General features: G+C 40.6%; 1 pseudogene; it reads right to left on the bottom strand.

Annotated features, from left to right (window-relative positions):
• Positions 1-5,000: 5,000 nt before the first annotated feature.
• Positions 5,001-22,142, bottom strand: LOC101674556 (annotated as a pseudogene).
• Positions 22,143-22,193: the final 51 nt, after the last annotated feature.

Below are 22,193 nucleotides of genomic sequence, written 5' to 3'. Positions count from 1 at the left end.
CTCAGCGGGGAGCCTGGTTCTCCCCCTTCTCCTGCTCATGCTGTGTTCCCTCTCTGTCAAATACCTAAATAAAAATCTTTAAAAAAATTATATTGAATTGCTGTTTGAGAGAATTTGTTTACTCTATGAAACCATATACTTAATATCTAAGATGATGTGGATTATAGTTAGAATTTGCAACTTCATTGGCAAATTAATTCAACTATTTTTCTATAATTGCTATTTCCCTAAATACACACTTTTGAAAATAATCACATTGCCATATAGAGAAAATAAATGTGGTCCTCTTGAGGTTATGTTTTGGAGTATTTATTAGTAACTGAAATTGCCAATAGCTGTTGTCAGGTATTGAGTTCATTGACACCGTTTATTTTTATTCTTGAGCTTTGATTAGTGAACTTTTTTTGAGTTAGTAAACTCATGAGTTATTCCTGATTTGTATTGTTTTAAGCCAACTGGGTTGTATTTAACTCTAAAATCTACTATCTATGGAAACTACATTAAAAACAAAACAAAACAAAACAGGGAGCGCCTGGGTGGCTCAGTGGGTTAAAGCCTCTGCCTTTGGCTCAGGTCATGATCCCAGAGTCCTGGGATCGAGCCCCACATTGGGCTCTCTGCTCAGCAAGGAGCCTGCTTTCCTCTCTCTCTGCCTGCCTCTCTGCCTACTTGTGATCTCTGTCAGCTAAATAAATAAAATCTTTAAAAAAAAAAATCCAGGTCAATACATATGTAAATCATGGTTGTCCTACATTGGGATAAGTTGTCAACTCTGCCTTTAGATGCAGTATATAATATTGTTGCATCAAGTGTCCTTACTGGCAACAAATCAGTATCTGCTCTTCAGCGACAAGCTCTTCAACCAGGGAAAAAAAGGAAAGGAAAACATCTCATTACTTTGTATACTTATATAGTTTCACTGACAAAGACTTCTGAAAAAAATCAATTTCTTACAAGTGACCTTGACTTCTACAGTCCTTGATTTTTCTTGAAGTTGTGATCTAATTAACTTTTTTAATGACAAATTTAATGTATGTGATTCTCTATGCACTTTAAGTTAAAATGCCTACAATATGAATTGAGACATACCCATGTGTTTGTGTTATAAACAGTAAGCAATCTGTTTGAGATGTTAGGTTTTATCACCCGCTGCTGTATTTGTAAACAAAGACAAATGTTGCTCTAAGATGTAGTTGTAATTGGCTACGGATGTGATACTTGGTTTTTTAAGGATAAGCTTGTTTGCTTTTGTGTAATATACTTAAAAACTTTCTAAACATGTATTTTCACAACTTTAAAAAAAGTTAGATAAGTTCCCCTTTCTTTTTTTCTTTCTCTTCCCCTTCTCCCGGTTATGTCCCTTTTCCTTTGTGACAATTCAGTCCAAGACCGCTAGATGCCACAGTGGGCTTCCAAGCAGGGTGAGGACACAGGGTTGGGGGAAGATCACGTGGGGTGGGAGCAGTAACGGATTTCACAGTCCGTGTGGAGTGAAGAAGATGTTAGTGTAGGAGGGTGACCGCTCCCGTGGAACAGAAGCCCAAGTGGAAGGGAATGGCCCCAACACGGAAGCTGGGGCCATGCTGGCGATGAGCGATTGAATACATAAAATGTGATTAATCAAATAAGTAAATACATTAAGGTAATGGGAACCAGGTGTCTCATTGTCAGAGAAAAGACAAATAAATATGGAGAAGGAGAAGGCAAAAATGAACCTTGTGGCATTCATTTCAAATCAGAGGTAGTGGTGTAAACTTATGGTTGTCAATATAGACATACAGAAATAGAGACTGTATTTATTAATTTTTAGATTTTATTAACATATCAATTCATGTGTTTGTACAACCTTACAGCAATGAGCCTACCCAGTGCCAGATCTTGGTTCCCATATACCGTAGATAAAGCTGGGACATCTTGTACTGGAAGTTAGAACCTGCTCGAGAGTTATGGGGACATGTCAAAAGGTATGAGAGGCAACTTAAAAGGGACTCCCACTAGCCAAATCTAGGCCAATCAGAGCAGCAAAATAAATAATGATAACCTACTGAATAAAAGAGAAACCCATTAGTTCATACTGATTAAAGTAAATAAACTAATTGAATGTTTGATGAGGAATGGGAATATTTACAAAGTCTCACAATACCTCTGCACAAAATACTTACTATTTCAAAAGGAAGAGTAATGTTATAGTAGCTACCACCTTAGACAAGTGATAGTCAGGGCGCCTGGGTGGCTCAGTTGGTTAAGCCTCTGCCTTCGGCTCAAGTCATGATCTCAGGGTCCTGGGATGGAGCCCCGAAGAATCGGGCTCTCTGCTCAGCGGGGAGCCTGCTTCCCCTCTTCTCTCTCTCTGCCTGCCTTTCTGCCTACTTGTGATCTCTGTCAAATAAATAAATAAAATCTTTACAAATAAATAAATAAACATCATGAGTAATGAGACAGATTGAAATCATGAGCCAAATGACTGTTTGAAATGCAAAGAACACAGTATCACTTCTGTCATACTGCTGTTCTGGTTATCTCTTGTGGCTTAACAAAGCATCCCCCAGCTAGTAGCAGGAAACAAAACCATGATTCTCTGGGTCAAGATTTGCATAAGGTGCAGCACAAATGAATTGTCTGTGTTTCTGTGAGGTTTGGGTCTCAGCTGGGGAAAAGACTATAACTTCTTGTGGCGGGATGGGGGGGGGCACCGAAACAGTGGGGGGCTGGAATCATCTGGAGTCTTCTTTACTCAGTTTGGCACCTGGGCTGGGATGATTTGAAACCTGCGCTCAGCTGGAGCTGTCAACCAGAGCATCTCCATGTGGATCTCCGGGTGGTTTGGCTTCTCACAGCCCACTCTCTGGATTCTTAAAGGGAGCATCTTGAGAGAGATTCTAGGGAGGAGGGAGTGTTACAAAGGACCTACACGGAAGCCGCAAGACTTCTTCTAACCTAGACTTGGAAGTCGCCAACATCACTTTCACTTCCTTGTTTGGATTACAAGAGAGTCCTTAAGGCCCACCCAATTTCCAAGGGAGAAAAATTAGACCCACTTTTTAATGGGAGAGTAGCAAGGTCACATTGCAGAAGATCATGGGATATGGGAAAAAGACTGGTTCGATATGATACGATATGGTTCGATTTCTTTTGTTGTGTGTTCTGTAGGTATTGTCTCATTGTCTTCTGGCGTTGAATGTTTCTGTGAGAAACTGTATGTTTCTAAGGAGAATCCAATTTTCTTTCCCTTAAAAGTGACTTGATGTTTTTACCTGGCTGCCTAAATAATTCCTTATTTCCTCTCTCTGGAATAATTTACATACCATAATATTTGCTCACTTTAAGTGAACGATATAATAATTTTTAGTAAATTTAACATAGTTCTGCAACCGTTACCATAATCCATTATTAGAACACTTTCATCACTCCAAAAAGATCCCTTGTGCCCATTTGCAATCTCTCTCTATTCACAACTCCCTGTCCCAGGCAAACACCTTAACTTTCTATTTTCTATCTACTTTCTATCCTTACAAGATTTGCCTTTTCTCTTATTCAACATTGTACTAGAAGTCCTAACTGATGAATTAGGAAAGAAAAAAAAAACAATACAAGCCATTCAAAACAGAAAGGAAGAAGTAAAACTATTTCTATTTGTAGATAAGATACTATATATAGAAAACACTAAAGACTCCACCAAAAAAACTGTTAGAACTAACAAATACAGTAAAGTTGCAGGATACGATATCAATATGCAAAAATCAATTGCATTTCTATACATGAATAATGAACTATCACAAAGAGAAGTTAAGAAAACAATCCTATTTACAACTGAATCACAATGATTAAAATACCTAGGAAGAGGGGACTCTTGGCTGGCATATGACTCTTAATCTCGGGGTCATGAGTTCAAGCCCCACATTGGGTATAGAGATTACTAAGAAAAAAATTAAAAAAAATTTTTAAGATAAATTGGGGGACCTGGGTGGCTCAGTGTGTTAAAGTCTCTGCCTTCGGCTCAGGTCATGATCCCAGGGTCCTGGGATCAAGCCCCGCATGGGGCTCTCTGCTTGGCCAGGAGCCTGCTTCCCTTCCTCTCTCTCTGCCTGTCTCTCTGCCTACTTGTGATCTTTGTCTGTCAAATAAATAAATAAAATTAAAAAAATGTTTTTTTAAGATAAATAAAATAAAATACAATGCCTAGGAGTAAATTTAACCAAGGAGACGGAAGACCATACACTGAAAACTATAAGACACTGGTGAAAGAACCTGAAAAAGATGCAAAAAGGTAGAAAGACATTCCATGCTCATGAACTGAAGAATTAATATTGGGTTTTTGGGGAAGAATTAATATTGTTAAAAAGTCCATACCACCCAAAGCAATCTACAGACTCAGTGCAGTGCTTATCAAAATCCCTATGGTATTTTTCATAGAAATAGAACAAATAAATATAAAAATTTGTATGGAACCACAGAAGACCCTGGAGAGCCAAAGCAATCTGGAGAAAAAAAGAACAAAGCTGGAGGTATCCCATTTCCAGATTTCAAATTGTGTTTCAAAGCAATAGTAATAAAAATAGTATGGTATTGGCATAAAAACAGACATATAGATTAGTGGAACAGAATAAAACCCAGAGATAAATCCATGCATAGGTGGTCAATTAATTACAACAAAAAATCAAAAATATATAATGAAAAAAGGACAGTCTCTTCAATACATGATATTGAGACAACTGGAGAGCCATTTGCAAAAGAATAAAACTGGGGCACTACTTTACACCATACACAAAAATTAACTCATAATGGATCAAAGACTCAAACATAAGACCTGAAACCATAAAACTTCTAGAAAAAAACATAGGTAGTAAGCTCCTAGGGACTACATAAAACCACAAAGCTTCTGGAAACCATCAACAAAATGAGAAGGCAACCTACAGATTGGAAGAAAATGTTTACCGATCACATGCCTGATAAGGGGCTAATATTAAAAAGTATAAAGAATTCATACAACCCAATAGGAAAATGATCTATTTTTTATTTTTTGTTTTTAATTTTTTTAAAGACACATTTATTCAGCATCATGATCAGACGATTACATTTTTCAATCAACAGCATGGGTGAAAAAAAAAAAAACTACATTAGAACCCTTTCTTGGAATGCTTTACACTTTCCATAGAACAGAAACTAAAATAACCTGTTAAACAATCAGTCACAAATACAGACACTGAGTTTTTTGCCCATACACATCAGTATTGTCTAAAACATGTTTTCTTTGTAATAGCTCGGCCCTGCCACCACTGTGTTTGGCTGAGATCACAAATCTGTTGTAACCTGTAGCTTCCCTGTCATTTCTCTGGCTCTCCTCTCCCACTGAGCTCTGCTTCCTGGAAGCAATGGAAACCTCCCGCCACTGTCATTGCTACTGCTACTGCTAGAACCACTGTAGCCACTTTGGTTTCATGGTTTAGTAAAGTACTGGCCTCCACCACCACAGGGGCCGAGCTTCAGCCTCCAAAATATCCTCTTTTCATGGGTCCAGATTTTAAAGATTGATTATTATAACTGACAAAATCATTATAGCCTCCACCACCTCCAGAGTTGCTTCTAACATTACCAAATCCACGATATCCATCCCCACGGTCACCATATCCACCACCATCTTGACTGCCATCTAAGTTTCCTGTATGACCACAGTTGTCATTCCCACCGAAACCACCATTCTCCACGACCACCACCAAAGTTTCCAGAGCTACTTAGACTTCTTTGGCCAGATAAAGCACTTGCCCCCTCTTGCTTCAATAGGGCTCTCCTTACTTCCCAGTTGGGGCCATTCACAGTGTGGTATTTCTGAATGACAGTCTTGGGTACAGAGTCATGGTCATCAAATGTTATAAAAGCAAAGCCTCTCTTGTGGCCACTGCCTCAGTCAGTCATGATGTCAGTCACGTCAGTTTTTCCATACTGTTCAGAATAATTTCTTAGATGATGTTCTTCAGTGTCTTCTTTAATGCTGACAAAAATCTTTTTCACAGTGAAGTGGGCACCATGTCTTTGAGAATCTTCTCTTGAGAGAGACCTCTTTGGCTCCACAGCTCTTCCATCCACCTTGTGTGGCCCTGCCTTCATGGCTGCATCCACCGTCTCCACAGTGGTGTACATGACAAACCCAAGGCCTCTGGAGTGCTTGGTCTTTGGATCTGTCATTACCACACAGGCCATAAGTGTTCCCATTGCTCCTAGCGGCTCCCCAGACTCATCGTTGTTGCCGAGCTCAAACCTCGATGAAGAGCTTCCGCAGCTGTTCAGGGTCTGTGGGAGACTCTGACTGACACATGATGGCGGTGGGAGGGAGATTTTAACATGCTTACCTGGCAGTGTCCACAGGCAGAAAGGCACAACCTGGTTTTTTAAATTGGCAGAAGATCTGAAAGAGACATTTTTCAAAAATAAGGCATACAGATGGCCAACAGGTACATGAAAAGACACTCAATATCATTAATCATCAGGGAAATGCAAATAAAAACCACAATGAGATAATCGCCTCATGCCTGCTAAAATGGCTATATCAGAAAGGCAAGAACTAACAAGTATTGGCAATAATGTGGAAAAAAAGGAACCCCCGGGCGCTGTTAGTGGGAATATAAATTAGTACAGCCACGATGGAAAAGACTATAGAAGTTCTTCAAAAAATTAATAGAACTAATATGTGATTCAGCAACCCCATTATGGATTCAAAGAAAACAAAATCACTGTCAAAAAGATATCTGCACCCCCATTTATTCAGTATAGCATTATTTCCAATAGCCAAGACACGGAAACAACCTAAGTGTCCATCAATGGATAAGGAAAATGTGGCATACATATACAATGGAAAACTGCTCATAAAAAGGGAAATTCCGTCATTTGGAAAAATGTGGATGCAACTTGAGGGCAGTATAAGTGAAATACGTCATAAAGAAAAAGACAAATACCTTATGATCTCATTTACATGTGAAATCTAAAGAAACAAACAAGTGTTTTACAAAATGCCACTCAGATACAGAGAACAGATTAGTGGTTGCCAGAGGTGGAGCATGAGGGGGCAAGAGAAATGGATGAAGGTGGTACAAGGCACAAACCTCCAGTTACAAGTAAGTCCTGTGATTTAAGGTACAGCAGGCTTCACAATACTGTACTGTACACTGGAAAGTTGCTAGGAGAGTGGGTCTTAAAAATTCTCATAAGAAAAAAATGTAACCATGCATGGTGATGGATGTTAACTAAACTTCTTGTGGTGATCACTTCACAATCTATACATCTATTGAAACATCATGTTGTACACCTAAAACTAACACAACAGTACATGCCAATTATATCCCAGTTTTAAAAAGAGATTTTCCAGGGCACCTGGATGGGTCAGTCAATAGAGCACAATCTCAGGCTTGTGGGTTTGAGCCCAAGGTTGGGTATAGAGATTACTCAAAAATAAAATCTTTGAAAAAATTTTAAAAAATCAAAAGGGATTTGCCTTTTCTGGAAAAGTCACAGAAATGAGATCATGTAATGTGTAGTCTTTTGCATCTGGATTCTTTCACAAGTGGGAAATGTTATTGAGGAATGTTGAAGCATGTAATGGCTTGTATGTACCAGATGCATTAGCAGAGGCAGCCAGAGGAGGTGCTGATAAAAGCTATGAAGAACAGAATATGAAAGTAAATCTGATTGATTATGAAAATCAGGACGTCAGAGTAAGCCTGATAAAGAATTGTAAAAAGATGATGTCAGAGTAAGCTCAATATATCGAGTAACACAAATTGAAAAAATTGCTTTATCTATTAAAAATAAGATGGGGGGGAGGGCAGCTGGGTGGCTCAGTCCGTTAAGCAACCGCCTTTGGTTCAGGCCACGATCCCAGGGTCCTGCGTCAGGCTCCTCGCAGGACCAAAAAAAAAAAAAAAAAAAAAAAAAAAAAAAAAAAAAAAGAATGCTGTATAACAACTTTAGGTTTAATTCCAGATAAATAGAACTAAAAATCCACTGTAGCTTTGTAGCCACTTGTGAGTAACTTGTCTACATTGCGGTATTTTTTTGCTCAATAATAAAATTATCCGGGGTGCCTGGGTGGCTCAGTGGGTTAAAGCCTCTGCCTTTGGCTCAGGTCATGATCCCAGGGTCCTGGGCTCGAGTCCTGCATCGGGCTCTCTGCTCAGCAGGGACTCTGCTTCCTCCTCTCTCTCTGCCTGCCTCTCTGCCTACTTGTGATCTCTGTCAAATAAATAAATAAATAAAATCTTTAAATAATAATAATAATAAAATTATCTAATTGTATATTATGAATTGTCATGTTCCTTTGGGTCTCAATTTCCCATTCTTCCTACATACATAGCGTGTCTTTGAGGTTCATGTATGTTGTTGCATCGATCAGTGGTTTGGTCCTTTTTAACTGCTGAACAGTACTCCATTGTATGGATACAGAGCCTATTCTCATTATTCCTGGTAGTTATGTTCTACAAAATCATTCCAAACACTGAATTTAGCGAATACTGAATTATTGACCTTAGGGGAAATGCAGGGTTAGGTTCGTGCAACGTGTCATTTTCATCAACTAATAATATATAACTTTGTTTTGTACGTGTTTCTGTCTAAAGACACCATATTTACTATTTAGTGTTGATTCATTAATATTGAATTCATGGGGGCACCTAAGTGGCTCAGCTGGTTAAGCAGCTGCCTTTGGCTCAGGTCATGATCCCATGGTCCTGGGATTGAGCCCTGCATTGGGCTCCCTGCTCAGCAGAGAGCCTGCTTCTCCCTCTCCCTCTGTCTCCTGGCTTGTGCTCTTTTGCTCTCTCTCTGTCGAATAAATAAATAAAATAAAATCTTAAAAAAAAAAAAAAAAACACTGAACTCATGGAAAACAGCACTATAGCTTATGCCTAAATGAAGCTTCTCTAACACGTCTTCTTCTCCACAAGGCGCATCACAACCTTCTTGTGCTTAGGAATGCTAGCCAGCACTTCAGCCCTAGGCTTGGATGCCTTTTTAAACAAAATCACCAACAAAAAGCACCAAAAAAAAAATGTGAAAAACATGGCATTAAATAGACTGCAAAAGGACAACTGTGTATAGGAACAGGACTGAAACGAGAAGGCAGAATGTCACCTTGTCTGACCTCAGCGGGAACATGTTTGTTGGGTGGCTCAAATTTTCTGCCACTTTGCACATGTGCATATCCAAGAATGGCCTGGAAATTCCGAGTGGTTTTGAGGTTACAAATAGGTTTTAGCAAGCAGGGAAATCTGTGTATGCGGAACCCATGAATAATGAGAATTGACTACTATATTTTATCTATTCACCAGCTGATGAACATTCTGGTCATTTCTACACTTAGGCTATTGCCAATCATAGGAACCTCTGTGTACAAGTCTCTGTGAAAATATTTGCTTTTTATTTCTCTTGGGCAGATACCTAGCAGTGGAAATGCTAGGTCATATGTAAGTTTGTTTACCTTTTTAAAAAACTGCCAAACTGTTTTCCAAAATGGTTGTACCATTTTATACCCCCACCAGCCATGTCTGAGGGTTCTAGTTTCTCTAGGACTATAGTAAAATCACCATAGATTGTAGCCTATCTTTTAATAATAGCCGTTTTTGTGGGTGTGAAGTGGTATCTCAATAGATTTGATTTTCATTTCCCTAATGACTAGTGATTTTACACATCTTTTCAGGTATTTATTAGTCATTCATATATCTTTTACAGGTAAAATGCTTATTAAAATATTTTGTTCAGGGCGCCTGGGTGGCTCAGTGGGTTAAGCCTCTGCCTTCAGTTCAGGTCATGATCTCAGGGTCCTGGGATCAAGCCCCGCATCAGGCTCTCTCCTCAGTGGAGAGCCCGTTTCCCACCCTCTCTCTCTGCCTGCCTCCCTGCCTGCTTGTGATCTCTCACTCTGTCAAATAAATAAAATCTTTAAAAAAATAAAATAAAATATTTTGCTCATTGGGTTTTTTAATTGTGTTGTCTTTTTTATTATTAAGGTCTTTCTATATTCTGGATACAACTCCTGTATCAGATATAAGATCTGCGAATATTTTCTCTGAGGTTTGTCTTTCTATTCCAATGGTGTATCATGAAGTGCAAAAGTTCTATTTTGATGACGTCTAGTTTATCAATTTTATCTTTTCTGGAAGTGATTTTGGTGTTGTACTTTTTCTAACCCAAGATCATGAGTATTTTATGCTCTTTTCTTCTTGAAGTCATATTCTTTATCTTTAATGTCCAATGGTTTTAATAAAATATTGTGTTGGGCATTATTGAGCAAATTTTCCCTAAATTATTATGTATCAGTTAAAATGTAGATTTCAGGTTTTTTTCCCAGAAAAAATATATTTTAAAATTTTGCTTTTAAGTATTTTTATGTTCTGCTGTTCTGCTTTTCTTCTTAGGGGAGAATTAATTATTTTGCCTGTCTTCTATTATTTGCCATTTGCTCTAGCCTTTTCTTTTCTCATTTCTAATCTCTATGCCCCTAACTGTGCTTTCAGTCATGCCTAGTCTTATTTGCAGACTTCTTAACTGCAGACTTCTATAGACAAGCACTTATATATACAAGCCTGGAGTTCAAGGGAGAGGTCTGGACTAGAGGTATTACTTTAGGAGTAACTGGCCTATACATAATATTTAAAGCCACGATACAAGAACTAGAGGAGTAACTAAAGTTACTCAATCTAGGAGGTTACTTCTCTTTCTTTCTTTCTTTGACAGAGATCACAAGAAGGTAGAGAGGCAGGTGGGTTGGTGGGGGGAGCAGGCTCCCTGCTGAGCAGAGAGCCCAATGCGGGACTCAATCCCAGGACCTGAGATTACTGAGCAGAAGACACAGGTTTACTGAACCACCCAGGCGCCCCTAGGGGGTTACTTTTGATTAAGATATCTGAAGCCTGAGTTGAGCCCTGCGACTTAATGTTTCGGAATCAAGATGAGAAGGCACTAAAACATGAGATTTGTATGGAGCCTAAAACACCAGTGAAGACTTAGTAGAGAGCCCAAGAACCCATTCACAGAGCAGCTACCTCTTCTACCTTGCCATGAGGTCATCATGTACAACACGCAGCCCCTTTGTGAAGGGGTATGGTGGGGAAGACCACCCTGAAAAACTAAGCATTTATCCCTAAGGAGGCTAAGTAGACTCTAAATTGACTCTTTATTATGGAAAGAGACTGAGTTACCTATAAGAGCTGGCAATTTATGATTTTTCCTCTGCCACCAGAGGGAATCAGAGCATCAAGGCAAGTTATACGAATAGAGGGCTATATGTTTTCACATTTGGGTATAGTAGGAAAAATTCAGATTCTGCTACATTGATCAACAATTTAGTCAAAGACATCCATGTTTCTTAGCTCCCCTGAAGCTCTGACAGCCCCGGTGGATCCAATGTGCCCTCAAGCCTCAATAGCTTGAAGGCAGAAGATGTTGTGCCTTCAACTGTCCATCACAATACAAGCAGCTCCTATATATGGAATATTTACTCTGTGGGTAAGCAGTTTAATACATTGTTCCTTGAGCATCATCACAATCCTAGGAGATGAGGACTATCAATCAGTCTACATTTTAGAGATCAGGGAAAAGAAGCCCAGACAGGTAACCTGATCAAAGAAGCAGAGTCATGATTAAAACCCAAGTCTGTTATAGCACCTGGACTTTGATTCACCATATCATATTGCTAGTCACATCACCTTGAAACTTAGGTTTATCTACTCAAGGCTCCAGGAATCTTGAAGGAAGGGGGAGCATAATTAAAACAACACACTAGAGAACAATTGAGCTGAAAGGGTTGGAGGTCACATCTTTCATAAGCATAGCGGCACTGACAGATATAGTTTGCTCAAATTTTGTCACTCCTATAATCCATCTTCCTAGGAAGCAATGGGCTGTGGGACTAGTGGTCTATTTTGGGAGTATTAACTAGCACAGAGGCTCTGAAAAGCTAATTAATCTCTTGGCAAATAAATGATTAGACCCCATGTAAGGATGTGCCCTCAAAGCAAAGAAGGAAAGTAGGTCAAGGAGTCAGTGATAACAAATTTTAGCTTGGCAGTTTTTTAGACCTAGGGAGAGATTAATGTTGGCTCCTTCACACTTTGGTGAAGGATTTGTGGTTATTTCCCTCAAATTCTATGTGAGTATATATGACAGATTTCAAAAGTTGCTCAAAAACAGGGTTTCCTCTCTTGGAATTCATTTGCCTTTGCATATTGTTTGATATTAGTATTTCATGTTAGGAGAAATCTGTCTTCCCTGGTTATAGAGGATTTAAGATCCTAGATATCCTCGGGTTTTTCTTTATCTTCAGCTGTAAAAGAGAAACCATACCCTTTATAATGCATTCAGTATTGCCTAAATCATAGGAAGTAGTTCCCAAACACAGGCTTAATTGAGAGGCTCTCTTACTGAAGATCACACAAATCCCAGACAACCATACTGTGCTCTGGGTCAAATAGAAAATGTTAACTCAGTAAGTCCCCCATCCCAGGGTAAACATACAGGTTCTTTTAACCTATTACCGATGACAATAAAGACCCTATGCTGCTCTACTGTGCATTTTTCTTAAAGCTCTACCTTGCTCATCTTCACCCATTGCCATTTAACTCTTTATCATTGAAAAGGCTTCTGTCAGGTAAACTCTGCTACCATTTTGGGTGCTTTGTCCCAAGGTGAAGTTTTTACTACTAGTTCCCTTTGTGGGTCTAATATTTATACTGGATGTGAGTGGAAAATAGTAATCATTCCACTCTGTCTACTTAAAAGTATCCAGCTCAAGTCCTCGTGAAAGTAGGCACTTACTACTTACTAAGAAATAACTTCCTCCCACCTCCTTATCTTAGAAGCTCTCTGCAGGCTACATCCAGATCTCTCTTTTCTGTATTCATTCAGTCCTCACTGTCAGACCACTCATTTGACATTTATTTGTATTATTCTTCAATGATTTATAAATGCCTATGTCTTGCCTTAAGAATGAACTACTTGGGGATAAGATTTGTATCACCTATCTTCTAGTGCTAAACACATGGATGGTATGTAAGAAACACCCAATGTTTTTGTTAGATTCTTCTGGTTACAAGAAACAAAGGCTACAGCAGTTCCCTCAACTAATAAGAGAAACTATTCAAAGAGAAACCAAAGCCAAACAGCCCATAGGAAGGGCAGGGCCTGCAGCAGAATCAAGCTATAGGATACTTAGCATTCTACTACTCTAGAGGGTGGAACCAGGGGTAGAAACCAGATTTAAACAGGGTTGTTTTTAAATAAGTTGTTTTCTCTAGGCAGACTTGAGTCCCAATAATTCTAGCAGGAAAGCTGGTTTGAAGCTAATCTGGTAAGGGATATGGAAAGATAACTTTTATTATTTTCCTCAATCATAGAGAGCCTACCAGTTCAGGGTTACAGACCTTCATGAGATCTGGTTACACTTACTGTCCTTGCCTTCCATAAGATGTCTACACAATCATCTTCCCAATTCCACCTCTGTTTAACTCTAGCTCAAATGGGTTTCTCTTTCTCACAACAAAATGATCCCTTTCTAAAAACCAATTTCCTACAATAAAATGGTTCTTTGCTAAGATCAAGATAGCCTATTAAAGTATCCACTTTATTTCAACCCCACCATAAATTTTATTAAAATTGTTTTCTGGGGTGATTGGGTAGCTCAGTGGATTAAGCATCTGACTCTTGGTTTCAGCTCAGGGTCCTGAGATCCAGCCCTGCATTGGGTTCTGCACTCGGTATAGAGTCTGCTTCAGATTCTTTCTCCCTCTCCCTTCCCCCTCCCTCTCCTCACTTGCTCTCACTCTCTCTCTCTAAAATAAATAAATAAATAAAATCTTTAAAAAAATTTGTTATTTTCTTTTCAATAATTGAATTCCCCCATTTTTGGAACTATTGGGAAGAGAAAACACTACCTTTAGTGTAGACATTGTAGCCTGTGCTGTCTCTTCTGACCATGGAGGGGCTGGGGCGGGGAGACTGCAAAAAAATGCAGACTACACTGGGCTTGAAAAAATTCTAAGTCATATAAGGAGAGAAGAGCCAGACAAAACTTCAGTGGCTGCAAGAAGAAAAGAAGATCAATTGACTGAAGAAATAAAAGAATCTTTAAGCAATTATAGACTCTCTGTCCCAGTTCTGGGTTAGGAAACTCAGACAGAACTGCAGAACAGGAAAAGGAACTGACAAATGCCAAAGAGGAACTTGAATTCAGGGATAAAAAAAATGAGGCTAAGTCAGAAGGAGATTTTTCTTTAAAATTCACTATAGCTGAGCAGAAAGAAGCGATGCCAGGGAAATCTGATGATATGGAATCCCTCACTAGGAATACACAAATTAAAAAGGACTTTATGAAAGATATGAAAGTACAACTGGTTGACCCCAAAGACATACTGGATATGAAGTGCTTGACTCCAAAATTTTTATCCTTCAGGAAAAATTTCTTGAATCGCTGTCAAGATACTTCAGGAAAGCAAAGTCAACAGTAGCTACTGATGCTGGAAGAGTTGGTGGATAAACCAACCTGGCACATTGAGACCCTTTAAGCAGACAACTCTATGGCAATCTGATAGAAGTTTCATATTCACCGAGGGAACTATGAGGGAATTCTGCAGCCTGGAAGGTTTCCAGGTACTGTGCAGTCTTCTTTAACTGCTTCTTAGAAGGCACCTGGAGGACTTAAGCAGAATGAAGACCCTGGCCACCACTGCCACTGTAGAAAAGGGAAATGAGAAAGTCCATTAAAAGGAGGCCTTCTGCACACTAGTGGGTGACATCCAGGATGGGCCATTAGCATGGACTGAGAAATTAATCTCAGATTAATCCACCTGTATCTCTGCTAGATCTCCACATAACATGTTAGAGGTTATAAAAGTATTAGCACATTTGAAATCTTCCTTCAACGAGATACTTACCCAAGAGAAATGAAAGGATGTTCACACAAAAACCTGGACACACAATTTATAAGAGCCCCCAAATGGAAACACTCTAAGTGCCTTTTAATTGGTGAATGGATAAGCAAATATTCTCATCTTTATTCCCTTTTCCTAGGTCCAAAGGAGAGCAGCCACATATGCTCCTAAAGGGGAGCATTTCGTAGCATGCCCACTTCATGAACATCCCATCAGTGACACAAGCCGAGTTCAAAGATGCTCAATTTGCTTCTACGTTTTTACCTACTTTTGCCACTAGTGGCCCTGGTAGGCTCTCAAATGCCTTTACCTCTACAGTACAGCACTAGGAAACTCATTTTGCAATAAACATCTTCCTGCAAAGCTGTAAATCAGAGTTTTTGAAATCCAAATATATTTTCCCACAGTTCTTAGTTTCAGAGATGTTTTATCTTAATTTCTGATTCATAATTAGTTGGCAGTGACTTTCAACTGCAGCTTTAAGTTACTCTATTATAAACCAAATAGTTCCCCCCCCCTTTTTTTAAAGATTTATTTATATGAGAGAAAGAGAGCTTGAGCACAAGTATGGGGGAGGGACAGAGGGAGAGGAAGACAAGCTGACTCCCCACTGAGTGGGGAGCCTGACACAAGTTTTGATTCCAGGACCCTGAGATCATGACCTGAGCCAAAATCAAGAGTCAGATGCTTAACTGACTAAGCCACCCAGGCACCCCTCTACAAAAACATTTCAACGTACTATGAACTTACTCTACAAGAAAAAAAGGACAAGTTGTTTCATAATGTGGATTATGCACTAATAATTTATCTTTTTAAGATTTAGAATTTATTATCAGGTAAGCTACTGTTGTCTTTGTATTCATAGTGCCCCGTGGCCCTACCTCATCTCAACTTTTCTTCCATTTCAACATTTTTCTAAAATCAGGCTTATTGAAATATAATTGACATGCAATAAAATTGCTTCTAAGATTTCTTCAAAACTCTTTGAGGGTGATTTTTTAGAAGATTTAATTAATTAATTTATTTATTTGACAGACAGAGAGAGAGCGAGCGAGCGCAAAAGCAGGGGGAGTGGCAGGCAGAGAGAGAGGGAGAAGCAAGCTCCCTGCTGAGCAAGGAGCCTGCTGTGGGGCTCAATCCCCGGACCCTGGGATCATGAATCGAAGGCAAGTGCATAACTGAGCCACCCAGGTGCCCCAAAACTCTTGAGTTTTGAAAGATACAATGTGTAACCCACATCACATTCAAGATACCGAAAAGTTCCTTCACCCTAAAAAGTCCCTCAAGCCCCTCTATAGTCAACACTTCCCAACTCCCATGCAACTACTAATCTGTTTTCTTTCCATATAGTTTTGACTTTTACAGAATGTCATATACATGGAAACACCAGTATATAGATATTTGAATTTGCATCTTTCACTTGGAAGAATACACTTGAGATCATGTTGTTATATCAGTAGTTTGTTCCTTTTACTGTGAATACATTCCACTGTATATACAAACCAGTATTTGCTTATCCATTCAGCAATTAAAAGGCACTTGGATTGTTTCCAGTCTTTGGTTATTATAAAAAGTACATCCAAGTTTTTGTGTAAACATATTTTCATTTCTCTTGGGTAAATATCTAGGAATGGTATTGCTGGGCCATATAGTAAGCTTATGTTTAACTTTATAAGAAACTGCCTGATTGGGGCACCTGGGTGGCTCAGTCGGTTAAGCGGCTGCCTTTGGCCCAGTCATATTGTGATCAAGCCCCATCAGGCTCCCTGCTATCAAATAAATAAACAAAATCTTAGAAAAAAAAACTACCAAATTTTACTCAAGTGTCACTCTACTATTTCCTACAGTCCCACCCACAATGTCTGGGAGTTCTAGTTGCTCCATAACCTCAACAGCACTTGGAATTATTATTTTTTAAAGATCTTATTTATTTGACAGAGAGAGAGATCACAAGTAGGCAGAGAGGCAGGCAGAGACGGGGGAAGCAGACTCTCCGCTGAGCTGAGAGCCTGATGCAAGGCTTGATCCCAGGACCCTGAGATCACGAACTGAGCCAAAGGCAGAGGCTTAACCCACTGAGCCACCCAGGTGCCCCTGGAATTATTTTTATTTTGACCAAAGAGTAGTATTTCAATGTGATTTGCATTTCCCTAATGACTAATGATTTCTTTTGCCATCCATTTATCTCCTGTGGTGATCATTCAACTACCCCAATTTTTTAAAAAGATTTTATTTGGGGCGCCTGGGTGGCTCAGTGGTTTAAGCCTCTGCCTTCGGCTCAGGTCATGATCTCAGGGTCCTGGGATTGAGCCCCACATTGGGCTCTCTGCTCAGCGGGGAGCCTGCTTCCCCGTCTCTCTCTGCCTACTTGTGATCTCTATCAAATAAATAAAAATCTTAAAAATAAAGATTTATTTGAGAGAGCATGAAGGCAAGGGGAAGAGCAGAGGGAGCAGGGACACTCCCTGCTGAGTGGGGAGCCTGACATAAGGTTCAATCTCCAGATCTTGAGATCATGAACTAAGCTGAAGTCATATGCTTAACTGAGCCACCCAGGTGTCCCAAGTACCCCCAATGTTTTAAAAACTGGTCTTTTTATTGAGTTGTAGGAGTTCTTCATGTATTCTGGATACTGTCATTTATCAGATATGTTTTGCAAATATTTTCTCTCAGTATGTTACTTTTCATTTTCTAAACACTGATATCCAAAGAGCAGACATTATTCTAAATTAATCTTTTAATGGAACTTTGGGTGGTGTAAGAAATTTTTTGCCTAACCTAGGATCACAAAGATTTTCTCCTGTTTTCTTCTGAAAGTGTTTAGATTTATGACCCATTTTCAGTTATTTTGTTTTTAGCGCATATCTCATTCCTCCCAATAATCCATGAAGCAAGTACTATGGGTTGACAGGTTGTTCTTTTCTTCTTGCAAAATAATGTTCAATTATTCCAACATTTTCTTTTCTTTTCATTGTTTTTCGGTATGATTCCATCTATCAAACACTCTATATAGAATCTACAAAAGTGAAGGACAGCGTTTAGCTGACAATCTTATGGCTAGAGATAGGAGAAGAATTCCCACTTTCTTTGGCAGAGATGTGTAAGTAGCGTGCTTTCTGCTCTGTAGGTATGCATTGTATAGGACAGTCCAGAAAGAACTATCAGTGCTCTCTAGCCAGGGATCACCAGGAACACATCAGTGGTTTAACAACATACACTTATTACTCATTTCTTTTTTTTTTTTAAGATTTTATTTATTCATCTGACAGAGAGAGATCACAAGCAGGCAGAGAGAGAGAGGAGGAAGCAGGCTCCCTGTTGAGCAGAGATCCCAATGCGGGACTTGATCCCAGGACCTTGAGATCATGACCTAAGCTGAAGGCAGAGTCTTAACCCACTGAGGCACCACCTTATTACTCATTTCAGTGAGGGAGAGCACACACTATGGGCAGCAGTGAGGCATCTCAGTAAGAGGAAGGACTTAAGATTAAGATTTGGATTTGTGTTAGCTCATTTGGGGAACTTTAAACTGTATGCTGTCAGGAAGCAGTGGTAAGTCTATGGTTGGGTATCTTAATCTTTTGTGGAAAGTGGAAAGACTAGGACGAGGCTAAAGCTGTAGCTGGTAACAGTCACTCACATCATTTGATATTTTCAGTTTGCGTTTTCTATTTGGTGGCTTGGATAGGTTCATGTTTCTGTCTATGTCCAGAAATGGTTATGGAATAGTCTTATTTTTGTCCTGATCCATCATGGTTATACAGTGGCCTTTTCTGATGTTGACATTCTCTGAAACAGTTTATGTTCCATAGGAGACATCAAGGCCTAGCTATGCCAGGCCAGCTCCTAGCAACACCAAGACCTGGGCTGATAGCACCAGGTCATCCTCTTGATGTCAGGGACTATTTTTTTCTCTCAGAATTTGGTGGTTGAGAACTAAGGCCCTAGAGTGAGGAAAAAAACAAAAACAAAAACATGTTTTATTCCAGGATCTGCTCAGGGCTGTGGGCCCTTGGATAAATTATTTAACTTCTCTATGTATCAGTTTCCTCATATGAATATGGGGATGACAGTACTTGCTTCATTGGATTATTGGGAGGAATGAGATATGCACTAAAAACTTGTGTCAAGGGGTACCTGGTGGCTCAGTTGGTTAAGTGTCTGCCTTTAGCTCAAGTCATGATTCCAGAGTCCTGGAATCAAGTACTGCATCAGGCTCCTTACTCAGTAGGGAGCCTGCTTTTCCCTCTACCTGCCACTCCCCCTGCTTGTGCTCTCTCTTGCTCTGACAAATAAAATCTTTAAAAAACAAAAACAAAAACAAAAACACAACTTCTGCCAAAAAACCTTAGTTCTATCACACAAAAGGTTAAGAAAGCCACTGGGGCACAGAAAGGAAAACCAAGAATAGTCCAGGTAATTGTTCAGGAAAGTCAAAGAACAGTAAGAAAGTTAGAATAGAAAAGCAAAATAATTTACATTGGGTGATAATCTATATAAAGCTGTTAACTGTCCAGCTCATTTCAAAATGCCAGGATAATGCAATACATTCATAAAAATATGATTAACATAGGAAAATATGTGGACCTTACACCAAGTAATTTGTCATTTAAGTGAATTTACATAGAAGCACTGACAAGAGTGGTCAACAACTCAATGATGAAAACTATTATTATGCCTATGCTAGGAGGCAGATTCATGTGATGGATAGAAAGTTGGATTGGGATCCCTTTCAACTTCAATGTCTATAAATTATTATTATTTTTTTTGCTTTCATGTTTCTGGTGTACAGCTTGCTTCTTTCTGGCCCTTACTTTTTGAATGCCCCCTCTTGTTAAGCATGCAATATCACACCTAATTTCTAGTTTTTCAATAATGCAGAAGGCTATCTGTGTGTAACCAACCAGAGGAAAACAGTGATCTAAGAAACTGGATAACTGATAAAGGTTGCCTTAAGAATTTGTTTGATTAAAAGAAAGTTATTGCCTGAAGGCTCCAAGGACTCATCATTTTAAGACAATAGTCTTTCAAAATAACATCTAGAAATGGTTTCATTTAAATAATCTGAGAATGAGATTTCACAGAACAGGAGAAAAGACCTGAGTGGATTCAGTCTATAAAATGAAGTGGGCCTGAGTTCTTGAGACTCCTTCTGCCATACCACAGTACTCCAAATCAAGAGAGAATTCTCTGTAGAATCCATTTCATCATGATCATAATATTTTCATTTTAGATCTAGTGGTAGGTGAGCACCAAGTTGTGCTATTCACTTTTACAAGTTTGAAAACCGACGCAGTAAGAAATGATGGTGTCAGCCTTACAAAAAATACATGACTATCTATACTGGTAGTTTTACAAGGTTCTAGCGGACTCACAACAACCCAAAGAGCTTCCCTCCATCATGGTTGGTTTATGTGGTGGTTTTTAACCACTGCTGTGGATTAAGACTTAAATAACTGTAAAAATGTAATCTCCCAGGAGAGACCTCAGTTTTATTAATCATTTATACTTTAATAATGATTAAATTCTCTTGCAGAGAGAAAGAAGTGCAAGGGAAGCACAGTGTAATTGTCCACTTGTAATTCTGCCTAGTGTTTACCCTGAAAAAGTTAGGGATTAGGGACAGAGGTTTCTGTGATAGTAATAGAGTAGGTACTCAGCTCTTCACATTTTGGGTAAATACCACAATCCTCAGAGCCTGCTAATCATCCAAATCATATTTTTATTTATTTTTGTAATTTGTTTTAGAAAGGGAAGGGAGGAGGGACAGAGACAGAGAGAGAATTCTAGGCAGGCTCCATGCCCACTGTGGCAGGGGCTGGATCATGAGATCCTGACCTGAGCCAAAATCAAGTATCCCACACTTACCTGACTGAGCCACCTAGGCACCCCCAGCCCGCCCTGTCCAAATTATATTTTTTTAAGTGACAATATTATTTAATTTCCCCTTTAAGTTCTGGGAAACTAAAATGTCCTCATAATCTTAGATCAATAGTCTAAGTAGATCCGATTTACTGCTTTGATAAATCAATGACTCGGCTGAAACCATAAACTATATTTAGTTCACTACCTTTACGACCTGGGTCAAAGTTAGCTTCTTCCAGGCTGCTCTCTTGGGTTAGCGTGTCCCTTTCTGAGCCTGGTCAACAGTTAGTATTCGGCTGCATCACTGTATTTTGCAATCGGGGGCGGGGGGGGAGAAACCAAAACAAAACATTGTGGGAGGTTATTGACTGGCTGCTTCGCGTGCGTTCCGTCTCGCCGCCCGGACCTACAAGGAAGATCTCGGACTTGTACAGGAATCCACATTTTGGAGAGCCCTTTCACACCCACCACCTCTTGATACTCTCAAAAGACCTACGATGGACTTCCTCTCCTCTTCGCGTTACGGTGTGGGAGGAGGGGCAGAGAAAGGCGAGCGGGTCCCATCCTCCCACGCGAGCGGCCTCTGCGCCCCTCGCCTCCCGGCGTCGCCACGACGCCTGCAGTAAGAGTGAGACGCCTCCCACCGCCCAGAGCTCAGGGGCAGACAGCGTCGTCCCAGCGCTACACGCGTCTCCACACCGTCCAGAACGGCAGGCAGAGCTTCTGCCGCGGCGGGGAGGCGAGAAGAGGCACGCGCGAGTCAGCCGGCGGCGAGGGAAGGGCGCCGCGCCCGGGCTCCAACTTCCGACTCCCTTCTCTCTCCACCAGCAGACACCCACTCTCCGCCCGGGAGCGCCCGGCGAGCCCGCAACACTGCAGGAGGCCGGCGACCAGCACCAACCGCAGCGGTTCTTCCTGCCAAGTCCGGGCCAGGGCGGCTTTATAATAGCGACCCCAACGTCCCTGTCGCCACCGCTGTCACCTGGACAGTCAGGGCGCGCGTCAAGAGCCTCACAGTGAAGGGCTGACAGAAGGCCTAGCTCGTCACTATTCTGAAGAGCAGGAGGGGAGGGACGAAGATTGAAGCCCGGGGGCTAAGAGCCCGAAAAACTGGACGCCATCCCACCGTCCCTAGGGGAAAGGTTCTCAATTCCGACCGACCGTTACTCGCAGCTGAACGAAAGCTTCACTGAGCCGCGGGGCGAGCGCTTGAACCCTGAGGCCCGCCGCCAGCGCGTTCCCGGGGCTCCGCTCCCCTCGCCCGATCTGATTGGACGGTGGAGGAAAGGGGGCGGGAGGCCCCCCCCGCCTGGACAAGGCGCGCGCGCAGGCGGGCCAGGGGTTCCCGCGGAGGTACCCAGGGGGCCAAGGGGCGGGAGCAGGCCGCAGGGGCGCCGCGCGTGCGCACGTTCGGAG

The sequence above is a fragment of the Mustela putorius genome, unplaced genomic scaffold, assembly GCF_011764305.1.
Source record: "Mustela putorius furo isolate JIRA1106 unplaced genomic scaffold, ASM1176430v1.1 tig00000738_pilon_pilon_pilon, whole genome shotgun sequence".
Lineage (NCBI taxonomy): Eukaryota > Metazoa > Chordata > Mammalia > Carnivora > Mustelidae > Mustela > Mustela putorius.
The sequence above is the reverse complement of the archived record's forward strand: the minus strand, read 5'-3'. Positions and strand labels throughout refer to the sequence as shown.